Here is an 8,631-nt window from a genome sequence, read left to right on the forward strand (position 1 = left end):
TATATATAAAGAACGAGGGAAAAGGTAGCCAGAAAGGAAATACAGGTCTTTTCTCGTCCCAAGAGTTTCACCAGTCCTCAGGCCACTTCCGGGATCTTTGTTGACCAAATTGTTCAAAAACAATATACAGTCGGACGTTTGCTTACATTTGACAAGATGGTTTGCATAAAGTGAAAACAAGTATGAGTAATGGCGCTAAGAACTGTTGCAAAACAACATAAAAAAGTGAAGTTTGTCGAATAGTAACGGCTACAATCTGATATGGCTAAATACGTCATTGTTTAAGCACCCATGAGTATGTAACAATTTGTGAAACGGTCAGGAAGCTGCAGAAAATAAGCAGACTTTGACTTGCCACAAAGAAACTTCCATGTGCTCTACTTTTTCAACCCATGGAGAAAAATGGGCGAGTCTTCAATAAACCTGTACTGATATTAAAGAAAGTTTTCCCACTAAAACATTTGCTCCGTCATTAGAAAAAAAAAAATTCAAGACTCGTACGATGAAGACCTCTTTAAAACAGATTTTATTGCTAACTGCTTTACCGGTTTTGTATGAGAAGTCTTTTATGAGATAATTATTGTTATCATGACGGTATACTTTGAATTGAAAAATGTCTGTCTCTCATTGCTTTGATGTCCAACAAAGCACTGGTGTTATTTTCTTCCTACTCAGTTGCAGACTGAATGATAGACAGCAGCTCATTTAAAAGTATTTAGATCACATCGTCATCATTAACTACTTGCCACCCCGGGTGACACTAAAGGCCTCAGTCAAGATTTCTAAAAATGATTTATATGAGGCATGCTGACTCATTTTTGATAGTTTGACACTCGGAATTTCAGAAATATTTTCTAAAATAAATGATGCCAACCAAATTAAAAATGTTTTTATATGCTGCTGCAGAAAAAACGATTTTTGTTGTCACTTCAGAAGTGTCTTGGCAATATATTTGTTTCTTTTCATTTTCATGGGAGAGAAATTATGGATCGATATGGAATCAGCTTCAGATTTTGGTATTGACATCGCTCATCTTGAAAGTCTCTTTCCTCAGAGTTGTTTGGCATAATCGCAGTTTTATATTATTCAAGTCTTTGTTTTCTTTTTTTACTTTTCTGTTATTCAGTGACTTAGATGAGAAGTCTTCTTGTTGCTTTCCTCCAACAGTCTACTGTATAGATATTGTCTGTCGCCGAAGAAGAGTTTCAGTGATGTTCTGATGTTACTTGTTGTATTGCACGGCCCGTTTTTTATGTCAGTAGTTTTGTTGGGATGGGTGACGCGTCTCTGAGATTTCAGATGATTTCCGATCCTTCCCCTTCGGGCCATGCAGCTTTAAAATCCCATTTTCCAGCGAAGAGAATTAGTTCTGTCCCGCGATTTCGTGCTGATATGTCTGCAATAGTTACGTTGCAGTTGAGTGATGGCACAAGAGTTTCAGTTATCCAAGAAACTCTCAGCTAAGCTGTAGTTAGTGGTACGACCTCAGCTTATATTTGATTCAGTTTACGTTTTAAAAAAACATGAAACTGATTTTCTGTGGTTATTTTCAAAAGGTATTTCAGTCATACAATGATAATAGAGAGCGGGAACATGGCTGCTGCACAAAAATGTTGGCATTTAAGAAGATGGGACGAAAGAATAGGTTTATTTCTTGTGAGTATAGGAAACCTATTTTGTGATCACCTATCAATGCTAACGCATTTGAAAGTTTAAAAAATTAGGATATTTCTAAAAGATGCAGATTTAGACATAATTCATAATTCACGGAAACAGAACTTTTGACAAGATTTGACCATGTTATTATTCACGTGAGTGCGCTGTTTTCACTCACAATTCAAGATTTGTTTAGCAGAAAGACCAATGCTCGGCATAGCAAGGCGCACCTGACTCTCAGTCAAAATCTATTGCGTTTGTGGGCATTCTAAACATCTTTTTTATCCGAACAGTGTATAATCAGTGATCTGAAGTATAATACTAATTATTATTGACAGATTTAGCACTTAGTTACTAAAGGTTGCACGTCAGCATCATCCAGAATTGCGTACTTGAATGATTAAAAGTGTCTACTAGGCTACATTGTGTGCTAAATACAGTACTGACGTTCTGTGATTATGTCCACTCCGTAAACGCAGCACATTGCCTCAAAGGAAACTTTTGTAGGTTCATTTTGTCTGAGTCTCTGCTCTTGTGGAGGAAACACAGTTATGCTATTTATCGTTTTTTTTAATGAATTCCAAATCTCTTCATTCATGAATATTCTTTTCCATTTGCTTATAATTACCGGAATCCGTGGATTCAAGGAGCTTTTCTGGATTTTTTCTTCTTGTTTAATGATACTTCCTGTGTTTGAGCTGTGTTCCTCGTGTCGCCATTTTTCGTACTGACTGCTGTGGACCATGGCAGTCATACATTTCATCATGGCAGAGATTGTTAATGGACGCAGTTATCAATACAAATTTTTATCTTTCCAAAAAGTTCATAGAAGATTTATTCTTCTAGGCTTGACTCCAGCTAATGCAGTTGCTAAATTTGTAATTTGTGAAAAGGGATAAATAGGCAAAGTAAGGAAAACTCATCGGGCACAGTGCCATCATTTGTATTCAAGAATCTTATAAAAGATCCTTGGCTAAAGTCAATTTTGAATTCCCAATCAACATCGGACCTGTTACAAGGTGCAGTTACTTTAAAGCAAGGAAGGTAGTAATGCCAATTTCCATACTTTCTTAGTATAAGCTGGAGCGCGGTTTATGTTGAAAGAAGAACACCAATGGCAGTTGGTCATTTTGCTTCATCAGAGGCACACCTTCCTCTTTCAAGATTAGGCCAAGTGGCCTGGAATCCCCAGTACCGGTGGCTGTTGGTATTTATCTTCTGCAAGTTAAGCTACTGAAACCAGTTGCTTAAAACATTAGAAAACACAACAGGTCTGACTTTTTAATTTCTTGGGATGCAGCTGGAAAGCCTTTTGGGGAGAAGATGAACTGCTGCTGCGCCCAAGTCACTAACCTCTTTAACCTCTGAGCCCTCTGCATTTCGCCAACCAAAACCTGGGACATGCCAGGAAGGCCACACAGCGCACAGTTAGTGAATGGTTCCTTGATTCATTAAGGGGAAGCTTTCTATAGTTGACTGCAAGTTAACTTGAATTTCTTTAATGCCCAATAGAACTAACAAGGGCCGAGAGTAAAAGGAAAGACATGAAAGATTTGATTCATGATATTCACTAGACTTGCATCGCATTGCGGGGGAAATTGCTAGGCATCTAGATGTTCGGTGCCCTAAAGACTATTTTGTAAAAATGTGAGGAATCATGGAGCCACATGATCACTGGTTGCCATGACATTCCATATAATAGCTGTACAGTTCAGTGTAGCCTCACTTACAAGCAGCTGCAGGGCTGGGCTATGATCAGCTTTTATCAAATCTTAGAAATTCTTTCCTTAGTAATGATTTTGCATTTTTATTAAATTTTTCCTATGTGTCCTTATTCCTTGGGAGATATGAAGGACTGCAACACTCTCTTTAGGAAAGAAACTGAGTTTGTGAAAACATAATATTATATACTCATTAAAGGAAATAAAGATTTTGTAGAATTTTCTACAGGTATACGCAACAAATTGCCATATTTAGGTTGGTGCAGTATTGGTTCTTATCACCGTTAGCAATGATGATCACTTGCCAAATACCACTGCTGGCACGGACTCTTGCTTTTCAGCAGCCCGTAACTGTTAATTTAACAATGGTACATGTAAACATAACATTTGGACCAATTTAACCAATGGGCTGGAAATGGAAAAGCATTGGTGGTAGAGAAAGTGATAAAGCAGCGAGTTCCAGTAAATAGGAAGGAGGACTTGGGAATGGAAATTTAAAGTCAGAGAAATAGGATGTTAAAAAAAGAAAGAAAAAAAAACCTCGCTGCCTTCTCTGCAAAACTACCCGGTTAGAAAATACAACTGAAAGATGAAATGTATTGCAAATACGCACATATGAGATTCCAAAAAGCTTCCTTGTTTTGTGCACAAATGTTTATTTGGATTAATCTGCTCTCTAAATAACTGGTTGGTGTCCCGTGGAATATGGAAGACAGGTCATTCATCATCCGACATTAACATCGTTTCGTGTTATAACTCGTTCGATAAGGACGTCTTGAGAACATGGCGGTGGTTTATTTTTCAAATTGAGTCGTGATCGTTAAAGTTGATTTCTTGGTGAACAGCGACTCGAACGACCTTGGTTGCATGTCCAGGAACACCTCACACGCACAACTGCGCTGGCACGCACCATACGAAAACGTTTACTATTTATAGCTCATTTGCGAACTAGTATTCTGTTCTTGTTTGACGCAGTCTCGCACCCACACACCTCCGCAGTTGGAGATAGAACAATGCTCGCTTGACCACAGCTAATGCTGACGATTTCATGCCGGTCACGAACTTGTTCTTACAAAACTGCATTTGCTTAAATATAGATTTATACTTCTAAGCGCGTTCATTCGCCGGGAGTCGGCTCTTGTCGACGATCATTTCTCTCTTTATTCCCCTTTTGTGCGTTTAATGTTGTTTTGACACTTCCCCTCCCTCTTCCGAGTCTCATTTTCGCCTTTTCTTGTGTTTCTTTTCCTCACCTGAAAAACACACACATTAGATTAATATTATATATATAATATATATATATATATATATATATATATATATTATATATAGATATATTTATATATATATATATATAGAAATATATATATATATATATCTATATATATATTTACATAAATACATCATACATACACAACACACACACACACACATAGACACATAGATATATATATATATATATATATATATATATATATATATATATATATATATATATATATATATAATATATATATGTGTGTGTGTGTGTGTGTCAGACTCAAACTATAGCCAAATATTACTATAGATGTGAACGACATCACAAGAATAACAACTGCCTAAAAATCATATTAAAGAAATGAAAGTTTCTATAGCAGCAGTATTCATTCCAAAATAGGGAAAAACGCTTTTAATTTATCATCACTAAAAACGGTGACCAGGATTTCCTGACAATATCAGGATATCATCAGTTGGGCATAGAGGAGGAATCACAGTTTCTGTGCGTGAGCATTTTAGAATTGAAGTTTCATTCGTGAAAACGTTTCTTGGTAACCGATGGAATTTATCAATAACACAATTCCGGGTGCCGAGAATGAACTGACCAGCTATGACGGGAGCGCGCGCTGCGTAAGAGAGGAAAGATTTCCCGCACGCATCACTATTTTATTGGTGTGCACACACTAATTTCGCATAGCACGCCAACTAAAACTTCTTGTAAACGGCGGGAGTTCCACCTCCTGCGTCTGTAACTATAGCCAGGGGCGTTGTCCCCTCCAGGCAGCGATAACCCCAGGTGAGCACTTCCGCCCTCGGCTCTCCTCCTCCTCCTCCTCCTCCTCCTCCTCTTCCTCCACCTCCTCCTCCTCCTCCTCTTGGGTTCACTTCTCACAGACGCTGCGCAGGAAGTGGCGGAAATTCATTCTCATTCATTAAGCCAGGAAGGAACTCACCGAAAGAAATGATTTTTTCATCCTGTTAGTCTCACTAAGCTCGTTTACTTTAAAGGGGCTTTACACAGAAACAGATTTTAGAAAGATTTTCTCCTGACCTTTTTATGGAGAGCGCCAACTAGGGGTCACGGATGGGTGCCCTCGAGGGAGAGGGAGTTTTATAGTGTGTATACGCGATATTTGTGCCGCAGGCGTCCCTCTTTCTCTCTCTCTCCCTCACTCAGTCGCTGTAGTTGTGGCTGGAGGGATGGCGGGCGGCAAGGAGTGAAGAGGAGTGAGTTAGTGACCGCCCCCACCACAGACGCCTCAGGTTTCCCGCCCAAAGCGCTTCTCCTGCTACTTGTCTTCGGCGCCGGACTCTACACGTATCTGCTGGCCGTCTTCTTCTTGGACGGGGTCTAAAATTCGTAGTGCCATGACTTCTGAAAGAGTGTTTGATAACGGATAACACTGTTTGCCTGTTCCTCATTCTCGAATGACAACTGTGTTCGTCTGTTTTGAAGAGTGCGGAAACTTGTGAGACTTCAGTAAAGTGATCAACCCACGTGAGCGCATCATTCCCCCGTCAAAACGGAGAGGGAATAATTGTTAAAAAGGCCGGGCCTTTCCCTCGCTTGTTTGTTTATACTTGTGAAGGGAATTCAAGTGTCACTCACCCTTCTTGTTTGTCTGTTTATAAGAAGTGCCAGTATACTGTTCTTGTGAATGGACTCATCTGTGGCTCCTGCTTTCGTGGAATAAAGAAGTGATTGAACCACCTTGGGAGATCAGCTCCTGCTGAATACTTTTTCTTCACAGGAAGTAGTAGGAGGGCCTTCTGTGCTCCTCCGCAGTATATCCGCCAATATTCTGTGGGAGGTTGCAAACAAGCGTGACCGACCTACCGCAAGGGCCTCCTGCAGTATACCCGGGTATACTGGCAGGAAAGGCCACGGTAGGCTCAGTGTCACCTTCAGTCTCGACATTGCCAGGTAAGATCCTCGTGGGTAGATTCATTCGGCTTGACGATTTGTATGGGAATAAGTAAAACGACGCTCACCTTCACCAGTTTTCCTCTTATCTGCTGATCAGTAATGAAGTAAAGAAGAAAATCTTTCAGATTCTGTCCGTGTGTATGCCATGACGTCTCAGCAACACAATGAATACAAAAACTGAGTATATTTTTGGAAGGATGAAGTTCAAATTAGATTTTTATTAAAACTGAAGATTGATTTCATATACTTTATAACTACATTGACTTATCAATCTGAAGCTCAGTTGATTCTTGGGAGAGTACAGCATTAGTATATTTTACGAAGTTGCGCTAGTTCAGAAAGAAGAAAGAAATATGCGAATCACCATAATGTCTTCATGTTACTATTGGTAGTAGAATGCAGGAATATGATGCGTACGCACAATGTTTTAGAGAGTTGTAGCACTGCGGAAGAAGATGACAAAAGAAGTCGGTAGTTTAACCGTAATCAGCTTCCGGTGTAATTGGTAAGTAATGTCATTTCGAGGAAGATTCCGGATGTCGACAGGATTTGTCCTCTTGATGACTGCCATCAGTTGCCTGATGCGTAGTAAGAAACGCTTTATCGTCCTGAGAGGTATTTGGTCGAAGATCCTTTTCTTTCGCGTGTCGATGACCTTAATCGTTGCCACACCAGTTTATAGCAATAAAGCAATTAACAAGGCATGCCTGCTTGCCTGCACGATCATTTTAGTTGTCGAATGGTCTGACAATGTTCTATCGCTCTTCATCAAGTTGTGTCAATTGTCATCAAATGGCTATGTGATATTTGACAGATCAGTCACACCATTCACACTCTTGAATGAGGTACAATACAAACACTTCTTTGAAAAGCTTCCAGATCTGAGGGCATATATATCCATGTCACATTTCTGCTGTTTGATTCCCACATTGAGTACTTCTGGTCATTCCTAAGAAGAGACGCCTTGCGCACTTGCACTCGCACGCATCCCTGATCTGAACTTTTTTATTGCCGAGTCCGGACGACCCGTACAAGGTCTGGTTGAAATTATGTTATTTAAAATCTCAGCGAGATCAGGTGGTCGTATCGGAAGAAAAACGATCAGTCTTGATCGTGAGCATCTGGCGGGTATATGGGCTTCGATGGTTCTTGTGAGTAAGGTTTTGTTTTCTACATATCATCATCGAAAGGCAGTCAGAACTTGGAAGTAGAATATGTTGACTTAGTTCTGCTAAATGTCCTTTCCTCTTGAGATCCACCGAAAGACAGCTCGGGAACGCTGGTAGTTGCACTGATTAAACCGAATGTCCAGCACCGACCTGAGCCCCGCCGAATGTCCTTGTAGTCAGGTTTGACAATAACTCAATTTGCTGGAATGATAACCATTTTCATATGAAAGAAATGAGTGAGCAACTTATTAGGAATAAGTAGAGGCTTTATTGTTGGATCTAGGATAAACTGAGAAATTTCCATTCTAAAATTTTCAGTTAGGCACAGGATAAATTAGCATTTCTCTTTTATTTACTTGATAGTCATCATTTAGACCGATGTCGACGGCAAAAGGTCTCTTCAGTAAATCGGGAGAAATGTTTCGGTGATCATTTTTTGTTAGAATTCGCTTATCATGATATTTTAACTGAACTGCGCATTAACAGTTCATTATGAACTGATAAGTAAAGTGGCTAATATAATTACGAAGTAACTATTGATGATAAAAGTGCATACTTCAAGACATTTAGAGTAAAAACCGTTGCACAAAGGAAAAACCGAAGACTCTCCGTTCCACCATTGCAGGATTTGCAGAGTAGTATTTCTAATGATGATGATGGCGGCGGCCTAACAGACGGTACATGAATGTAAGAAGCTCTCGCGGGAAAAGGGGACAAGAAGATCGTAGGCCATGCGAGAGCTTCTCTCTCATACTATTGGTATGCCACGGGACCACTGTGGTATTGGATGAACGGTAGATGAAAGTGAATCTCTTCTGATGAAATTTCCATTAGTCTCGAAAAACTGCAGCATCTTCGTTGACGATAAACTCACGAAATACAGGCGCAGCAATATGCAGTA

At 39.7% G+C, this 8,631-nt stretch overlaps 1 protein-coding gene across 2 annotated transcripts in view; it reads left to right on the forward strand.

The window, feature by feature from the left end:
* LOC135217998 (DIS3-like exonuclease 2) overlaps positions 1 to 8,631 on the forward strand; it is a 445,369-nt gene that overhangs the window by 63,515 nt on the left and 373,223 nt on the right. Inside the window, exon 1 of one of the 2 annotated variants that reach the window (XM_064254137.1) lies at positions 5,915 to 6,558. The exons of the other annotated variant lie outside the window; for it this stretch is intronic. The gene's annotated coding sequence lies outside the window, so the exon portion shown is untranslated. Of the gene's footprint in view, positions 1 to 5,914; positions 6,559 to 8,631 lie in introns of those variants that run through there. 2 annotated transcript variants of the gene reach the window in all.

The sequence above is a fragment of the Macrobrachium nipponense genome, chromosome 9 (genome assembly GCF_015104395.2).
Source record: "Macrobrachium nipponense isolate FS-2020 chromosome 9, ASM1510439v2, whole genome shotgun sequence".
Classification (NCBI taxonomy): Eukaryota; Metazoa; Arthropoda; class Malacostraca; order Decapoda; family Palaemonidae; genus Macrobrachium; species Macrobrachium nipponense.